Source organism: Bombus flavifrons, chromosome 10 (assembly GCF_040668555.2).
Source record: "Bombus flavifrons isolate JBK064 chromosome 10, iyBomFlav1_principal, whole genome shotgun sequence".
Lineage (NCBI taxonomy): Eukaryota > Metazoa > Arthropoda > Insecta > Hymenoptera > Apidae > Bombus > Bombus flavifrons.
In genome coordinates, this window is record NC_138451.1 from 12,793,144 (window position 1) to 12,812,899 (window position 19,756).

A 19,756-nucleotide genomic window follows, 5' to 3' on the forward strand; every position below is an offset into this window, starting at 1 on the left:
TGTAAAGTGCGTCTAAAAATCTGATTTTGTTTCGTCATTTGTTTGACGGAAACGCGCGACGATAGAACAAAGAATAAAATGCTGAAAGTTGCCCTGTACTTAAGCAGAAAGCACACTTGTATCCTCAACAACGCGTTCAGAAACGAGTTAATCCTCTTTCATTTTTTAAAAGCTGTTTTAAAAATCAAAAGCGAGAGCAACCTTCTCATTGCTCGATATTGTAAACACACATATAGAAGTTTCGCGTATAATTATGCGAGCTTCCGTTTTTACGACTTAAAGTCGCTACAGATAGTTTAAACGAATCGTATGACAAATACTTTTCGCGAAATAAAAAATATCATAACAAAATCGTAATTACTTTTTACGTTAATCTTCTTTCTTAAAATTCTTTCAAAATATCCAATGTGCTTTCTTTTATCGAGGTATACTTCGGAAGCTGATTAGAGAATTTCCACATGTTTGTAATTCATCGTGATAGTTAAACGATTTAATACAATATAGAATGGATATGTAGGAGAGGATAAAACAGATATTTAGGAGTTTGAATTTTGATACTTCGTTCTATATGGTTTTTATGACAGTTCACATATTTACAAAGTACATGAAATTAAAGTGTAGGTACACGGCATACTACTCTCGCCCATAGCGGGTCATGTTCAAGAGATAACATTATCTCTGAACTTCCAGTCATCTGATATTAAAATTAGATTAGCTTCTCAAGGCGTAAAATAACTTTCCAGACAAGGTTTTATAATTTTCGAAACAAAATTGCACGGTGCATATACTTTGAAACACGCTATGATATTAAGATGAATCATAGTTCTGTTATCTTTACTTCTAAGATCATAAAAATTGTCACAGGGAAGCTGAAAGAATCGACGTTAACTGTATTACGAAACGAAAAAATTTATACCGCTTTGATATCCGTACGCGGCTATTTTCAATTTCAAAATTATCTGAAACGTTTTAAGTATGTATAATTAAGTTTGTGCTAATCATTAACCAATAATTATTCGTTATCGTACTAGTAGGCTATTTAATATGATTTACCAGTATGTACATATATCTACATACATATTGATTTACCTGTGAATTAATTGATTGATTTACTAATTAACTACGAGCTTGTTTCAAATTTTATAACGACAGAGTTAGGTAAGCTATATTACGATTGATTTGCGCCTGAAATTATCCCGAAGATATGCTTTATTGGTGGTGAATATCGATCGTCGAAGAAATTATGCGTCGGTGCTATTGGAATATTAAATAAAAAATAAATGATAAAATAATATATCGAATAGTGCAGGTATAAATGTTAATACTAGTGAAATGACAGATAAGTAGGAAAAACGAAATTTGTAGCACATTCATCCGAAATGTGACGTTGGAATTTGCACCAGCAATTGCACAGTAAATCGAACTGCTACTTGAATCCGTGATGGGCAACGGAAACCGAGATATATCATAGCAACGCATTTCGCTAATAATTTTACATCATTGTACTGACAGTGACTGGCAACGAAGTTTACGCGCCGAAGCAACTTGTTAAACGTGTGTCGGAAACTAAACGTAGTTGATGTAAATCTGCACGCAAGCTTCCAAACAGTTCTTGTAATAGATTTGTAACAAATATACAAATTTTATACAGTGATGACGATATATTTATACCGATTGAATTTTCCGTTAAATTCAAAGAAATAAAAGTAGAAAAAATTGCCCGAGATCTGTGAATAAAAAGAACCTCGACGATCGACGAAAAGATCTTGACGGAACACATTGAAATTTCGTCAAAAAATAATGAAAATAAATACACAAATGTCTGTTCTTGAAAATTTCATTCCGAATAGATCAAAGTTTCAAGGATGCTGTGGAAAAACAATGGAACACAGAATTAATTTAAATCGAACGCAAATGTCGAGACTTCGTTAAAATATTTTTTCTCATTTTTTAACACGTCTCTCTCTCTCTCTCTCTCTGTCTCCTGTTTAAAAGAAATGAACTTGAAAGTTCCTGATATAATATCCATTTCTCCATAGCTAAATAATTCTGCAAGCAAACCGAATACCAAGCTATAAATAACATACAACAATGTCACTGCTAGCAGTGCCAACGCTTTAGAAATACACAAAGATATACACGTTGAATCGAAAGAAAATAGGCAATGAATGGCAAATGCTGCTTTTCCTCGACTCGGAGCGGTTTGTTCGGTAGGCGTGATGTATATCGTGTGATATTACATTTTCACGTTTACCGACGTGTCAAGGAGTGTGCGAAATCTCTCTCTCTCTCTCTCTCTCTCTCTCCCGGTCGCAAGGATCGTAGGTGACCTTTTATCAGTCAGAGACGTCGACTGCCGGCGTCAGAGAAATCACGTGTATTTCCAATCGTTGACGATCGTCGACGGAGGTTAGACGATACCTCTGGGGTAGAAAGGAAGAGGGGGGATCGATAGAACAAACGGAGAGAGGGTGACGCCACGCCGGAAACCGACGTTGGTGTCTGGCAGCCGTGGAATTCTGGAAAACTGGCGAACCGTGGCGGTTGCAACGCGGTTTTGTCTCAGGGTGAAGCCGCGGATCCGGATGCCGCGAAGAAAAGGGGAGGAAACGAAGTGAGCTCGCAGACGAACCGAGAGGAGGGTAGATAAGGCCAGGGAACGGTAGTAAGGAAATCGAGAGGGAGCAAACGGGTGAACAGGGCGGAGACGGAAAGGAGGAAGGAAGAGAACTTACTTAACGTCGTGGCAAAATGGAACGGTAACTAATTCTGACTAGACTGGCTGATTTATCGGCTTTTGGTTCTTCATCGTTGCCTTTCAACGTCCCAGGCTTTCGCGTACCTCCAGTCACTTCCCAAAGTATTCCGCCGCTCTGTCAGATATTTCGCGTTACCCTTCGTCCCTCTTGTTGCTTTCCTCTGTGATGTCTTTCTTACTCCTTACGAGGCAACCTTCGGATTTGGTCCTCGCGGATATATCAAAATTAAGCGTGAGTGGGGTGGTAATCGTAGCGTAACAACCGGGCAGAAGGTGGTTCTAAGCGAAAAAGCAAGTCGAAAATGCAGAGTAACTGAATGTAGAGTTCAGGCGACGCTTCGTTTCTGAGAAAATCGACTCTGAGCATTTCCTTTTATTGATTATATCCTGCTCGATCTATATATACACGTATCTCGTGATAACGCAGTTGCAGCAGCAGTTACTTTCGTTGTTTGTGGTTATAGTTGGAGGTTAAATGAGTATAACGTACTATACGATACACGCAAACCAAGTCTATTCCTTGACAGCGAGTTCGATATTAAAGAAATACTACTACTTATACATATATTTAATTTTGTTTCATTTATAGCGTTTACTTCAATATGTAGTTGAACATTGTTACAGTAATTAAACACATTACATTTTGCCCTTAAGCGTATCTACGGTATACTACCTTTTATGTTCTAATAATAATAAACGAAAGTCAATATTTATAACAAAATACGCTCGAAATAACCCAGATTTCCGTAACTGTAACATTTAACGTAATCGTTAAAATATCCCAAGTCCTTTACGCTCGCCACAACGCCACGGCAATTAACGAATAACCCGATCCAGGTATCCAGAACCTGAATACCGCGCGATATGCAATTTTTCCAAGCTTTAAATGCAATCTCTCTTATAGTTGGACCATCTGAGGCTAAATTACAAATATATTTATTTCACGCATAGACCTATCGTCGCGCGAACAGATTTAAAGCTTCCTTTGTTAGACTTTCTCCTCCTTCTACTCTGCCCGGAAGGAACGTTTTTCTTCTCGCTCCCCGTATAATTCGACGACGAGGAAAAGCATCGACGTCGTCGACGCAACTTACTATTTTTCATCATACAGGTGCCCGTCGCCGGACTAATAATTTCTGCCCCTTTCGTCGCCCGAGCAACGTCCGCCTATCGTCTTTTTCTCCTCTTTCTATTTTTCTTCGCTGTTCGTCGCCCCCTACTTTCAACCTCCTTTCTTCCTTTAATTTTTCCTTTTTCCAAGTCCCGTTTCCTGCTTTCTCTGCCAGAGACAAATATTTTGATTGATATCGTTTTCATCGCTCGATCGCATTTCCATTAGTTGATGAGCTTCTCGAGCGGATGGTGCGCGTGGGCGGGAGTGGCCGAAGCAATCCGGGAGCAAGCGGGAAAAAAAGAAATCGAGGCTTTGTGTAGGCGATCGACAAGTTCGAACGATGATGTGCCGGGGCTCGACGCGTTAAACGAAATGAAATATTTAAAGCGACCGTTCGTCGCTGTAAAACTTGCGCTGTCGTCGAAACATATTTCCATCAGCTCTGTACACCGGTCCTTGTCAGTTCATAAGTCCGATCACATTTCGGCTCGATCCTTACCTTTTCTCCCAGTCAAATTCTTCGAACGACGCGCCACCTCGTTAACGCAATCTTCCCATTGTGGCCCTTATTATGTCTGGCGACTCATTCTCAGAGGTCCCCTTTCCTTCCCGAACAAATGCATTCCTATTCCCATTCTTTGCCAAAACCATCGTGCGAAAGGGCGTTCTCGCGAGATCTGAAAGCAGTTATTACAGTTCCCCTTCCCTTCTATCGCGCTTCAGTGATCACGCTATCTCTGTAAACCAGATTTTTGAATATTTTTCCCGACGTAACTTCCTGTCTAGTCAGCTCCTATTTTATAGTTGTAATCGGTGTTATCAGAGTCTTTCGTAGCTTCTACACGAGACTCTGTAATCTCTGCTCAACCACACCCATGGTTAAGAGAAAAAGCGCTAAAAAGACAGTTAGTTCTTTATCTCTGTTTACACACGGACACCATATGTAACGTCTATTCTTACAATTATATAAAAAATGAAAGGATTTTCGATAAACATTGATCGAAACGAGCTCTCGTCCAAACGTCTCGCTCGTGATTTAACATGGACGTTATGGGTCAGCGACGATTTCACCCACCAAATACGAGACCTTCGAGGTTTGTACATTTAACTGCGATCTATGAAACACTCGAACGGAGGGTACACCTTCTTCTGGAAAGCGGCACCGAATCGATATTCCGGCGTTACGCGCTCATCGTTCTCTTAGGAACGATGCGCTGACCCACGACGTGCTTCCGAAGCTGGGACATCCATCATCTCGCAAGTCCGTCAGGATAGGGGAAAGCTCGTCTATCAAGGGACCGATTAGCGACGATAAAGATCTCGAAATGAATGGACCGTGCCACTCGACCGGCTCATTGTCCTCCCGACCGTGCAACCACCGCGCTTTCGACCATAGATCGAGTTCCCGTGCCGTTTTTTGCTAAACAACGATGCTTCAAATTATTAATCGTCCTGCTGGACAAGATCGGTCGTTCGTGTCTATGAATAATCGAACAGATTTTTCTCCGTTAATGTGTACGTTCGTACGTTGATGGGATAAACGGTCGCGAGACTTCTTTATTTATAGTTTATTTATAGGATATTTATAGTTTTTGGTTTCTTTTATTAGAAGGCAAATAACGTTGAAATATTCTCAAATATTATCATACGCGTATATACGGTAGCTTCTTACGTATATATTTGATATAGGTATAAAATTTATAAAATATAGTTCGTATACGAAATGTTGAAGCGGTCACCACTAATAAGAAAACTCTACATCTGGTCTTTTTAGTTTTCTCAAGCACCGAAGCCATCGACAGTGTGTAGACAAAAGACTGCGACGAAGACAGACCATAAACAGTAACCAGGCGACGTTGGCTTCGGGGTTTTTTTTCAGTTATCGGGTAACACAGTTAGCGTGCGGATCTGGACCAGCTTAAATTGTATTCTTACTTATAATTACACTTCTATTTAAATATATTTTCTGCCTTACAATTTATCCACGAGTTTTCTCTGTTTACACGTCGAATAACCTCAACACGAAAGACAATGAATATTCCTTTGGTATAATTTATTATAATTAAATACCACGACGTTAATTGCTGCTCGATCGAAAACGATTCGAAATTCTCCGTAACGTTAGATATATCTGCTCCACGAACGACATTTGTATAAATTCCTTTAAACATGTACATAACAACAAGTTTGCAAATACGTTTGATCAAATAATTTTTCTGTCCGTCGGCGAAATTTATTTAGCCCAGTGATTCCGTGAAATGCATTCGCGAAACAGGGCGAGTTGCGTTTTATTCAAGAATTTGCTTAACAAATTAGTTCGAACATCCAAATTAACGAACTCTATTCGTTCCGGTAAAAAACAAGTAGCGCAACGGGGACAAAAGGAACAACGAAAATCCAAGTTCTCGATTCCTTAATTTACATACGAATGCTCTCGATCGAGGTTAATCCCTTTATTACTAATTAAAGCGTTTTCCCTATTGTCAACGGGAAAGGGGAAATAGGCAGGTGGAAAAAGGAGGAGACGAAGCTCGGTGGATATCTCGGCAACGCGTATCGAGAAAACCAAAAATCCGGTTACGCTTGCTACCCAGGGTCCTTTCATTTACATGCCATGTACACGATCAGGGACTGTAACAACAGAGACTCGGGTTCGCCTCGGAACGACAGATCCATTCCTCACGCCGTGTTGCGGCGTTGCTCTTATTTTTTCTGTCGGTCGTTCAACTGCAACACGAAACGATCGGTAATCGTGACAGCCAATCGGTCTTTCGGAATTTAACCGTGAGCGTGACGTTTCCGAGAGTTTTCTCTCTAGCTTTCTTCCAGCAAAACTTCTTTGCGCCGCTTTTATGTCCATTTCTCCGTGTGTCGTTTCAACTCCGCGTCCACGTCCTCCGTCTCCTCTGCACCGTTGGATAGAATGCGCCGACGATTAGGGCTACGGTTATAGCGTGTGACGGCCAAAGCGAACGAAATTCCCGGTCAAACAGGATTAAGAAAAATGTGACGAGGGAAATTGCACGGGTAATTAAAGGGTAATGCACTGTACTAATTGATTTCGATGGAACTGAACTCAGCTGCACTAGCTGCAGCGCTTTTTGTTCGGCTGAGGTGCGTGGGGATTAGATTTTATGGAGTTTCCTACTGTACAAGCTGTGGAACACTATGAAATAAATAGTACCGTTTAGGGCTGATGTAGATCTCATAGAAAGAAGACTAAAAAGAAAATACCCTACTGATATTACTAAAGAAATAGAATAATCAAATTCGAAGATGGTATCCCGCTGGGGGTAGCTATCCACATGTTAATTAGCAATTAAGTTGGAAAAATTTACCAAATGTTCAGCTGTGCAGTAAAGTAAAAATTAAAATATGTAGAATATGTAAAGTACGAATTAAATAATAATAAAAGAAAATATGACTCGGAATGTTTATTAAGAATCGAAGGGTTTATACATATAGTCAATGTAAAAAGTATTCGTGCGGCACTTAATTTTAATTAAATTATTGTATAACGTCGTTTAGTAATAGAACTTTAGCAAATAAAAATAAATACATCGCTACGAGTCTCCAGAATAATATAAGAAAAAAGTGTGATATTCCTATCGTGGAAATATTAGTAAATATTCATCGAATGATAAAGATATATGCGTAATAAGTATCGGTACGGTTAGGATAAAATGGAAAAGGATAAAATGTGCATGAAAGTGTAGAGGAAAATGGGTTTGAAAGACAATTTCGTCATGATGCAAGATAACGATCCGAAGCATAATGCTACTAATACGTGAGCGTAGATCTTGTATAATGTTCGGTAACACTTAAAAACACCTCCACTATCCGCAGATATAAATATTATAGAAAATATATGGGGCCACCTAGGGCGAGAAATACGGAGTCACCATATTTCATCAAAAAATGATTTAAAGAGGGCTGTTTCAGAAGAATGGAAAAATATTTCGAGTAGAGTACTCGTCGGTTAGATAAATTCAATTCCACGACCGCTTCGAGTCAAAATAAAATCAAAGGGAAACCTCGTTACGTATTTAAAATAATTAAACCTAGTAATTTCCTTTTATCAGGAATATCAGGTAAGTTTCGTTACTTTTTTTCCATTAAACTGTAACTGTACGAATACTTATTACGCGTATACTTTTGCCATTTTTTTAGATATCTATTAATATTGTAGTATGGTAAATAAAATAATTAGTTTATTAATAATAAATGGATTAAACAGAAGACAATGGTTATTTAAGATGAACTAATCGTAACAACGTATTATAATTAATTAACAACTCTCGTCAACACAGATTCAACTCTCTCTCAACAACGCTAACAACGCTATCTCGACAACGCGATCCGCACTCTCTGACTTCTCAACTCATACTGCTGTTAATTCGTTTATGTTCCTTAGCAACCCTTTGTCTTTTGTTTTAGCCTTTCGTCTCGTATCTTTTGTTTAAGTCCCATCATGCACATGCTCAGCAACCGCTTGTTTATAATTCGCACGACACCCCCGCCCCCAGGCCCCTCGTCCACGATACTACAATATTTTCACAAAAGATATAGACATCTCATCTTCCTTTTTATAAAAATTATTCTGCAAAGTTACAAGAATATGTGCATACTTTTTATTTGTTAAAGTATTATTAACGAACGATCCTGCACGATATTTTCGTTGCAATTAATGGGTACTTTTGCATACTTACGAATTGACGTTCCGACGAACTCGACACGTCAATGCAATTAAATACGTCAATGCATAGATTTTTATGAGCGTACGCATTTTGGATGTTTCGTTTCGTAGAACTCCACTTCGTCCGAATATACATCCGTTATAACCATGGCTTAATGTGCACCGACCTGGTCGAAATGCGAAATTTTGCGGTCATCCTAAACATTTCAGGAATCTACGGAACGTTTGCCTTGACCAGGGATGAACTTGCTCGTTTATCATGTGCGGTACAGTGCTCGAAGACGCGATAGAAACGCCTCGCGGTTGTTGAAGAAATAGGTAATTAAACTGCGGTTGCTCTCTCGGTTTCAGGTTATCGCATGCTGCTTGAATAATATAGTGGAAGTAATACATACAAGTGTAAGGTAATAGTGACAGAACGCGATTGAAATCTGACCAAGAAATTCTCAGTAGTAATTGAGCTATGTCGTTTCAGCGAAATGGCTTCGATAATAATTTTGTACTATGTGCGTCTTTTTATTCCTGTTGCTACCGTCCCTGTACATAAATCGGTGGTTTCGAAAACGATAAGAGACGGCAAAGTTCTATGCCATGTAATATTAATATAACTAACGAAAATAGTCATTCATCTGATAAAAGTCTAAAGGCTCGTCACAATTATTATCATACTGGCAGTACAGAATGCAGCATCGTTATTCTTCTTCATCAAAATTTGGTTCGTTGATTAACAGATTTTCAAAATAGCTATTCCGTAGTATTACATTGCGGATGTAATAGTCGATAAGAAAACTTTATCGATATATCTCCAAGTTTTCTAAATTCCGAATTACAAAGAGTTTCAATTCGCGTTAATCGTAAGAGCTGAAAGTCAGAGATGTATTAAGTCGTCCGGAAAGTGTCTTTCTTTCGCAAACGTGTTTTTCGCGACAATGCATCTTCGTACAAACGTGAAACCAAGTCTGTGAAATGTCGCGGTGTTTATCTCGACAGGACAAAATGCATCGTACGCAATTCGACGAAATAATATAAAACAAAAAACGTTGCGCGTCTATTATTTCCTCGTAAAACGAAAGAAACTTTTCGGACAACCTAACATCATGGTACGGAAAGATTAGTCGGCTGCCCCGTTTTTAAAGAATGTCAATTAACCGATCCTCTCTTTCGGAAAGCACGTCAGATTTTCGATCTGCTTATCGACCGAAGGATCCCTATCGAAAGTTATAACGCGTCTCGTCTTGAACATTTCGAAAGCCGAAGTAAGACAGTTTATACTTTGGTGTGAGTCAGCTTAAACTATGTACGTGAATGCACCGTTGAATGACCAACTTTCCGCCAATATTGATTCACTTGGGGCTCAGTCATAGGACAAACTACCCTGACGATGCGATGATAAAATTACTCGTCACTGCTCTCAGTACCAAGAGTTAAGTTGTTAGTATAACTAGGTATAGTTTGCTAAAGCGTATGTGCATATTCAGGTGTATACTCCTTGGAAAGAAAAAATTTCACGGTCTTTTTTTACCTCTGTAAGTAAAGCTTGGTATTGTTAAGTAAATAAATAAGCAAATAAATGAAATTATAAAAATATTTAGAATTCTATTATACGGTAAATATAAGGCCTTTACGAGTATTCGGTGATCGTATCTTCTTTAGTTAGCAATATTTTCATTGATAAAATTCGGAGACGGTGGCCCTTTTTCTCGTTATTAACAATAATATAAGAATAATATCGTTAAATTAATAATATTACCGATTGCTAATTTCGTATTATTTTCTAATTACGCGTTAGGCGATTTTGTGGAAGGTTCTAAGCTGTCTGAAGCTCACGATAGCATCGTCAGCTCTCATATCGCAAGTTGAACGTAACAGGCACAAATTACATAAGTGATTAGTTGATTTGCAGGCAGCGATATTCGAATACTACGCGAAATTTATCGGCAGCTCCGATCTGGAGAGTTCAATCGGTTGATTAGTTAACCGATAAACGAAGGATCTAGATTCAAATCTGGATTCAATAACCCGATTAGCTGCTCATCCCTTATTGATGTTCCTCTGTGTTTCCTACATCTCATATCGTTAAAGCTTAGGTGCGTGCACAATACGTACTTGTATACCTATACATATACAAGCTGTTACACCTAAAATGTGTTCATTATTTTAAACAGACGATAGAAGATATTTTAAATAGACGAGAATATCGCTTGTAAAAGTTACGTGTTAAGCGTAAAGGAATACATAATATGGTAACAACGTTCCGTTTACAGGCGGAGCCGTACAGTCTACGCGAACCGTAAAAAGTCGAATGTAGTTTGCAAGGTGATTACGTGGCGAAATTTAAAAATTTAAAAATAGAGCTGCGTTTTCGTGCAAGTGCCTTGGTAAGGGAGAAAAATGGGGGGGAAATTTCTTAAGCTACGTCGTTCAGAAGTTCGTTTCTCTTCAAAAAATTTCGAAGGATAAATTAGTAATTGGTTGTAGGAGTTTTGAAGAATAACCTGCGGGAAATTCAACTTTGTTGTCAAACTTCAGTTTATCTTGAAGATGGGAGTGGTACCGGCGTACCCTATATCCAAGAAGGGACGTGCTAGAAGTAACTATAATGGAAGAGTAACTGCCATGACCATTAGTGACACTGATTGATCGCTACAATTTTCAGCAAATAATAATTCAGCACCTTCTCTGTAGCTATACATAGATGCACGGCATGCTTGAAACATCGAAACCAATTAAACTGTGCAGATTATGTACACGAACGTAGCTGGAAGAATAGAACCTAAGCGAACAAGAAAACGTCGGAATTTAATTTCCTCCGATCACTTTTCCATCTGTCATCGTTTCCACGTACACCACCACTTTCTAAACATCTTGTAACTCAGCCTGTAGAAATCTTTGAACGCAATAACGCGTCAAATAGAACTATCGAGCGAGTAACGTTATCGTTTATCACCAAATCCGATCTCTAATTAATCGAACGAGGAGGAAGCGACGCGCGGTGTAAGTGTAAGTAACGCTTCGATATCAAGTTCAGTTCGGTTAAAGACCAATTAAGTTTATTCAACGCGTTCGATTTTTAGGTAGACGATACGTGTGGATCGTAGCAACGTGCGCACAAAAATTCCCCTAGTTTTCCCATGGTTGTTCGAAACTCGCGCGTCGAAGTATTACATTGTCAACGAGGTGTCGCGGAAACGCGAATAAATAATGTCGCACGAATAAATATCATGCGTTTCCGATTTTTCAGTTGCCCGATCAGATAAAGAGTTTGCTGTTCGCGTGCTGTTTGTTTGACTGTTCGTATCCGGCGGCTGGATGCAGAGTAGCGTGCGAAAAGAAAAACATGGAATGCATCTAAAAACAGTATTCGATACAGGTAATCGAATTTAGGTTGCAATCATATTTCGAAACACTCGTACCTCGGATTTGTTATTGCCTGTTAAAATTAATAATTTCTTTGTCTCGCCCGCAGCTTCGTTCATCCAGTGAAACAAACTATCAGAAAAATATGAAATTTCGCGGTATCGTATCGATATTTATTTGTCGCCGATTCTAGTCGTTAGCCCGTTACGTTCGTTTAGTGGTAATTTTCGCGTAACTGGAGCGGCGTGTAAAAATGAAATCTCCAAGCGCGTTCACTGTCGCTAATAGCTTCGATAACTATTATTTCACCTACGACTAGATACGTGGTCGTTGTATGGTTTCCCAAAGTACAGTCAGCCACGCAAGTCTACTACATACAACCCTTGAATGTAACATACGCATAGTAGAAACGTTAGCTCTACGAATTTTTTCGACGCATTAAGACACGTATTTACTTGCCTTCACCTTTCATTAAGCAAAGAGAAGTTAAGAAATGTGAAGTAAAATTACAAAGATTACGTATGTCTGTGTTACATGTACGCGAAATCGCAAAGACAGCAGACGTTGCGCGAATACTTTTTAGATTCTCAGCATCCTAAGTTATATCGGTATATCCTTGGCGTTGAATAAATTCAAAGTTTCGCAACTTCCAACCTGACTGTATCCCGAGGTGTTTTACCAATTGAATACGTCGAGTTTCCTCGCGCGTTCTAAAAATACGTTGATAATAATTGTATCGATATATAAGAATAAATAATTTAAGATTTATTTATAGATTCGTATGTAAGATAATATTTATTCTTATTAAAAATAAACAAGGATATTTCGATAGCATTGACTGCCACGACACCCGTATTCGGGTGTCAGCAAAGTTTTCAGTGGGGTCGTATCACCCGTATTCGGGTGACGCTTATTCGACTACTTGCGAAGAATCGTCGTAGGTATGTGAAAAGATATTCCAAAGGAAATAATAAAACTATTGAATTGTTATAAAAGTGATACGATAAATGGTTTATTAAAAAAATTATTTAGAATGTAAAACTTTAAAGCATTCTATACATAGCCGAGGTTGATCGGGACAATTTGGACAATAAGTTGTCGTTTTCTTGAAATTCTTTCCCGTCTTTGTTCGGGCCATTCGACGTCTTTTATTCGCATAACGATTCGATGCTTATTCGATGCTTCTTCCGGAATCATTTTTCCGAACGGCGATGTTATGCTGACTTCGTCGAAGACAAGGACTTTTTGTATTTTCAGACAACCCCAATAATTGTGCAGCTAATAATTCTCTAAATATTCTAATATTTATATCTTTCCTTGTTGCAACTTTGTAAACCCTCAAAGCGTTTCCAACAGAAATTGCCAGAAGGAGTTGAACGCCAAGTTTTCTGTACCATTTGATTCCTTTTCTCATTGTGGTGGCATAAGAAACCACTTGGTCGGAATAATCTATACCACACTTTCCTTCGTTATATTCAACAACGGCCAGTGATTTTAATGTTGCGAACAAACGAACCACTCGAGCGACTCGCATTACAAAAATATCGATGGGAGTAGAACGCTTGGTACTGCGGCACGCGTGGCCCGAAGGAGATTTCGTTGAAAACACGCGTGGCAGTCAACGCGATAGGCGGATTTAGATTTCGGCGATTAACTCCATGCGTTTCATCAACCACAGTTTCCCGAGAGAGGTAAACAATCTCCAGTTTTCGCAGCTTTGACAAACAGCGCTCGTTCTCTCGCGGAAATTTTTCCTGCTCTTCGCCAAGGGTCAGGACGCGACCACCTGATTCATCGAATAAGGCAACATCGCGCAACGTGAAGCATTTTTTAACCAGTATACCATAATTACTTTCCCATTAGCTCGATGCAAACACGGCGAATGCGATATAAATACAGAGCGAGGGTCATGTAACGTTTAATATTCTCGCTGCTCTCCCGTTTCGTTTCATTCGAAAGCGGGCAGAGGGTGAGTCAGATGAGCGACGCCGCGTCTTTTCCTCCAACTTTAATTATACACGTACGTGCAACAGTAACGGTAATTTTTCCAAGCGCAACGTTAAATTTACTTTGTGTATTTCCTGTTAATTGAAATACTTTTATATCCTGGCGGCGTGTCCCGAAGAAAAAAGATTGCGGAACGCCGCGGCGTACAATGGCTGAATTAATGCCCGGAGGAAGATGCTATGGTTTATTATTTTCCCTTGGAACCATTAGAAGAGGCGTGACAACGGTACGGTCGCCCCGTTCCAGCACTTTAGGTTCTCCCATAAATATTCCTTAATACGCGCTGGTATAATGCGTATCGATGCGGCTGCTGTATAAACATAAATATGACTGCATGCTCAATAGGCGGCCTCACGCTTTCGTTGCAGCGTAAGTTTCCCTAATGCTGCTGCATAAGATCGGTTAATTTATCGTTAATTTATCGTTAATTTATCCTATTCCCCGAAATTAGTATTGTTCCACGGATCGGAATTCCAACGCGTCGTTTATGCGCCACGAATATTTTCGGCAACGATATTGCTTTGCATGAAAGTAGACTAACGAGTAAATTAATAGCGATATTATTGATAACGTTCTAAACGTAAATACCGATGATAAAATGTTATTGACATTTCCATATATAGGTACAGTGGGTCGTAAAAATACTGGAATATCTGGTAAATATCTTTCGCGAATATATTATTTGCGTTGTAGGAAACATTTTGAAATTTTGTTACGAGCGTTTCGAAATATTTCCTTTTTAATACTTATACATATTTACGCATCGCTTTAGATATTTCTCGTTCCATATTTATACATGTATTCTGAACAAATACGACTGCAGAAACATCGTTATTTCTTCCTAGTCTTATGAAATTCGTTCCCGACAAAATCGAAGTAACGTCTGAAATTGTGAAATTTTCTCGTTAAATACGAACAGGACGTTCCAACTGGATTATCGAAACGCCATTTATACTGTCTTCGGCCCACTCACGTTTGAGAATTGTCCCTTTGTGCGAAGAGAACAGAGAACAGAGAGAAACGCGTGGATGAATGTATAATAGAAATATATTTAAGTATAAGTATATGCTGGCAGCGTTTACTTATACTACTTATTACTACTAGACAAGGCTATGAGGCTGAGAGGCCCTACAAATTGATTTGGAGCTAAACGATACTCGATGGTTTCGAGGACTAAGGAAACTAAACACCAGAGAAGACGTAGAGTTTTCCTAGAAGTGAGAGTCGCTTCGACAGATTTGTACAACTATCGATGTTAATTTAAACACTCGTGACGTTATAAATCGCTGTCCGATTCGCACAATTTTTACCAATACACAACCGCCAATAAGATAACACACAAGTACACACCGTCTTACATCCCAAGGAAGAGTAGTTGTGCGATATTTCCAGAGAAGAGAGGCATAGTCCCAGATGGAATTTAAGCAACAAATTACGATATGCACTCTGCAAAAAACAGCCTTTGGTTTGCTTTAAGATGTTACGTTGTAGCATCAGCGTCTTTGAGTCAAACGAAGTGTGTCAGACTCGAAGAACGCAAGACTGCGACACTTTCCTTTTTTCGCGTACAATCGTCAGATGCGTGCCAAGGGATCCGTGGTATCAGCAAGATACAGTTTCGCGGTGCATTTGTCACAGCGTATAATCAAAAGGATTTGCCCTCTACATTGCGCGAAATTCTCTATGTCGATCTTCTGTTCATAGTCTCCTTTTACATCGACAATTTTCTTTCTTCTCGTTTTTCTATTGTAATTATCCAACGGTTTGTTTTAACATCACCAAACCTTTGGCAGCGTAGCTAACGCGACGAAGGAATCAGAATGAAGTATCCGGAATATAATTAAGTCCTTTTCGTCGCGTTTTCTTACGCGATTTTGCAACGCAAACGATACGTTGTTTGCTTCTTAATGAAACGTAAAGCGCAACAAATACCACAGGGCTGTGTACATAACGTCGTCGTAAAATACTCTGCTTAAAGAAATCTTCTTTATTCCACGATTCATCGAAATTTCAAACTTCCAAACGTAGTAAGAGGATTAAGCGCGAACTCAATAATTCTCTTTAATACAACGAAGAACGAATTTTACAAAGGGAGCAAATGAAAATTGCAAACTTCAACTTATATAAACCGGAATCGCGAAGAAATTTCCTATGAACGGAGCCAAGAATTTTCAAAGCTCTTGTCTCGTAGCGACAATATGGATATTGCGAGCTACTGCGATCGTACAAAGTTTCTCAAGATGTCTTGACGTGGAAGAAAAATGTATCGATTACACACTTGCGAAACTTGACGTTTTTCACGGAACTCAATTTCGCCTTTACCGCGTTTACGACAGCTCTGTCTCTATTTACGATCTTAGCGTATATTACGAAGAATAGTACGCAAGTAGAGCAAGTAAGTAGCTGTACACGTATGGGATGCACGATAGCGTTAATTTCGGACAGTCTCAAGAAATAGAATTGTACAAAGAAAAGGAAAAAATAAGGAAATAGGTAAGGCGAGAAATTTTTCAGAAAATATTCTGTATTACGCGAGAAACTCTATTTCTACGTAGTTTATGCGTGAAACAATAACGATTATAAATATAGCAATATAGCAATTAGTAAAAATATAGTAGACAAACATTTTTCGAGGACGCCTTGTGTCGAAGAGACTCCCTTTCTACATAGTTAGACCATATACACCGCATACGTTATATAGGTATATAATTTCTATTTCTCTAGTTTAATATTAGGTTGTTCGAAAAGTTTCTTTCGTTTTACGAGGAAATAACAGACGTGTTTTGTTTTATACTATTTTGTCGAATTACGTACGATCCATTTTGTTCTGTTGAGATAAACACCGCGACATTTCACAGATTTTCATTCTTGGTTTCACGTTTGCGAAAGAAAGACTAATACTATTTATAATTACTTAATGTATTTGATAATCATCATTATTTTTCACAATTTTACGACGTCAACAATATCTAAAATGTTTAATACACTTATAGTTATTTAATCTACATTTTGCTTTCTCGCAAAATCATCCCGTTCGTCGAAAGAAAGGAGGAAATAAAAGACAGAGATCCCGTAAAGAGTTATGATCATTAAAGGTTAGGGTCGTAAAAACGGTATTATATCTTTAGCATTTCTTACACCGCAGGGGACTTTAAAGCCTAACGAGAGCTTCGAAGAAGAGGAAACACACGAAAGCAAAGAGGAAAGAGACGACGAAATTCAACGAATGAAAACAGCATCGAGTATACGGGATGTATAAATAAAAAAAAAAGGGGGGGGCGGGGGAAGATGAAAGAAGAATACGAAAGCTGGACGTGGAGAAAGAGTGGCTCGAAGCGAACTGAGGGAAAGGCAGGTTTCATCGTTAATATTCGCAATTCACGAGCTTAATATGCAGTGAAAACAGAGGACGTAACAGGGGATAGTGTATCCCGTGAAGATGGAGCGGAAAAAGAGAAAAAGAGAAAAACACGAGAAAGGACGAAAATAGAAAATCCAACGAATGAAATTACTCGACGAGGGGAAGCATTATCCTAGCGGGCAACCGAACGCTAAGAAGCAAGGTTTCCCTCGTGTTCCGGTTCGTGCGAGATTAATTCCCGGTTGTCGTCCTTTGTAAATTTCAGCCAAGAATTTCGTCGTGTGCCATGGTCGTGCGTGGCTTATATTATCTCGTTCCCGTACACTCTGCCTCGTTATACAATTCCCCAAGGATTTGGCGCAGCGATTGCAAGGTGGGCAAGGGGCTGGGCAAATAAAGAAAAAAGCAGCGACAATCGCGGCGGTAGATTCCTCAAAGGAAGGAAATTGTGTATCGCAAATAAAAGAATAGGCCGGCTCTGCTGCGAGGTAATTCGTGAAATTTCAAGCGGAAATTCGCTGCGTGTCTTTGCGCGCATACTTGCGCCGTGTTTCTTGCATGTGCCGTGGCTCATTATAATAGTCCCGGCGGAGATATCCGGCGGAGGAAAAGCGGATTAACCCTTTCAGTGTTGAGTTGTGTGTTGCGGGCCGGCGACATTTTACGGCAAAGCACACGCCAGCTCGAATAAATTTCAACTTTCGATGCAAAATATATTGCATAGTAATTGGCTTTGTTTCATTCCTTTCGACCATAAAATGGGTGGTTAGCTTTGTTATTTGTGGAAGAGAGCGCGCGTGGGAAATCTAACCGCAAGACTTTAATTCCGCTTCTTCCTATCCTTCCTAAACGCATCCATTTCGCTCTTTTTCCTTAACCGTGTTTCTTTTAGCTCTTTATATTCACGCAGCACATGTTCCAACGATTCTCTTGTCCCTTTACATAGTTTGCAGATTGTACCGTCTTTCTCACTCCAATAAATATTTCACCTTTCTTTGTATCCACATCCGAACCCAGCAATCATGCCTCGATCTCCGCCTTTGCAGTTTTCATTTAAACAGTTAGCTCTTTGATTGTCTCTGATTTCGTTATAACGAGTGTTATATCTGCCTTCTTGCCTTTTTCTCGCCATTGTAACTACGCTACCTCGTTCATTTTCGCTACCTTCAGCAAGGTGTTTCCCTCTTGTTCTTTCCATTTCCAATTCATTAGCATCTATCATTTTTCTGTCCGTATTAGATGTCTCTCATTTCGTCCCCTTTCGACTTCTTATCTTCTTGCTTCGTATCTATTTCCTTCCAGCGCTGCTGTATTATTTCGCTCTTGTTTAAACGTTTCGTTTTCTCCTCGTATATTATTGCCCTCTTTCTCGTCCCTATCCATGTTTTATTCGTTTTGGTTTGCTGCAGGACTAGATATGCAGGGGCGTAAAAGTCCAGACCCAAAGATTCATCTAATATATTTCTCTCGTAGATCCTCTATTTCTTCCGCTTCCTACCGCCTCCATACTTCTGCAGCGTACAACAAAATACTTTCAACTGCGCTTCCAAAAATTCTCCTGTCAATGCTGTTTATCAACTTTCTTCGTCCATATCTGAGCCATTACGGTTCTTGCTCTCTTCCCAACTTCCTCAACACGTGACTCTCTCCCTCCGTTTTTCTGCAAATTATATCCCAAATATTTGAATTTCTTCGCTTCTTCTAGAGTCTCTTTTCCTTTTTTTGTGCCACTTTCTTTATAGAAGATCAGAACGTTTGATTTCTGTACATTTAACCGCAACTCTCTCCCTTTCGAACATTCTCCAGATCTTCCTGTCACGTGCTTCAGATTCTGTGCGTTTCACTTGCTGTTAACGCCATGTCTCGCGTACGCTAGGGTCCAGATTTTTTCTTTCTCCACTTTGATCTCTGCTGCTCGATTTTCCATCGCAGTTTCCTCCAAATTCGCCATATGACGCCTTTTTGCACGATCGATCGTACGTGGAATTTAATCAATGCGCGATAAATGCACGCGGTGGACTCCGATAAAATATTTCACAAGTGCACAGTGTGAGAACCAGCTTTTGTTACGTGTCCTGTTTTCATCTTTAAACGTCAAAGCATCAAACGTACGTACAGTCGCGATCGAGAGAAAGTTTAAAATTGCCACTCGCATACGAGCAATTAGTAACTTTCTAGCGGATACTTTTCGCCATGTTAATAATAATCTACTTTGGCGTAGGTAAACGTGGAAATGAATCTCAGGGAGTTATTCATTTATTAAAAGGACGAGAGAAAGAAAAGAGGAAAACACGGGTACACACACAATAGAATTATCTAGCCGGAGGCGGATGCACTGATACTCTAGTTTACAATTGTAAGTCAACAATTGTCTATATATACGTTTATACGCTCGCTGAAAATTCCAGGTAACTGGCTTTGTTTCGGTGACGGAAATGCCGGTTATATTTCCTTCTGAGGCAT

General features: G+C 39.3%; 1 protein-coding gene and 1 long non-coding RNA gene across 7 annotated transcripts in view; one reads left to right on the forward strand and one right to left on the reverse strand.

Annotated features, from left to right (window-relative positions):
- The window catches only part of LOC138184145 (uncharacterized), a 118,057-nt gene that overhangs the window by 94,194 nt on the left and 4,107 nt on the right, over positions 1-19,756 (forward strand). For 2 of the 3 annotated variants that reach the window (XR_011174259.1, XR_011174258.1), the window contains one exon: positions 19,515-19,649. This is a non-coding gene — a long non-coding RNA (uncharacterized LOC138184145). Of the gene's footprint in view, positions 1-11,809; positions 11,939-19,514; positions 19,650-19,756 lie in introns of all 3 variants that reach the window. The other variant, XR_011174260.1, reaches the window with a different exon arrangement.
- Sol1 (CUB domain-containing protein Sol1) overlaps positions 1-19,756 on the reverse strand; it is a 549,725-nt gene that overhangs the window by 91,778 nt on the left and 438,191 nt on the right. The window lies entirely within an intron of this gene.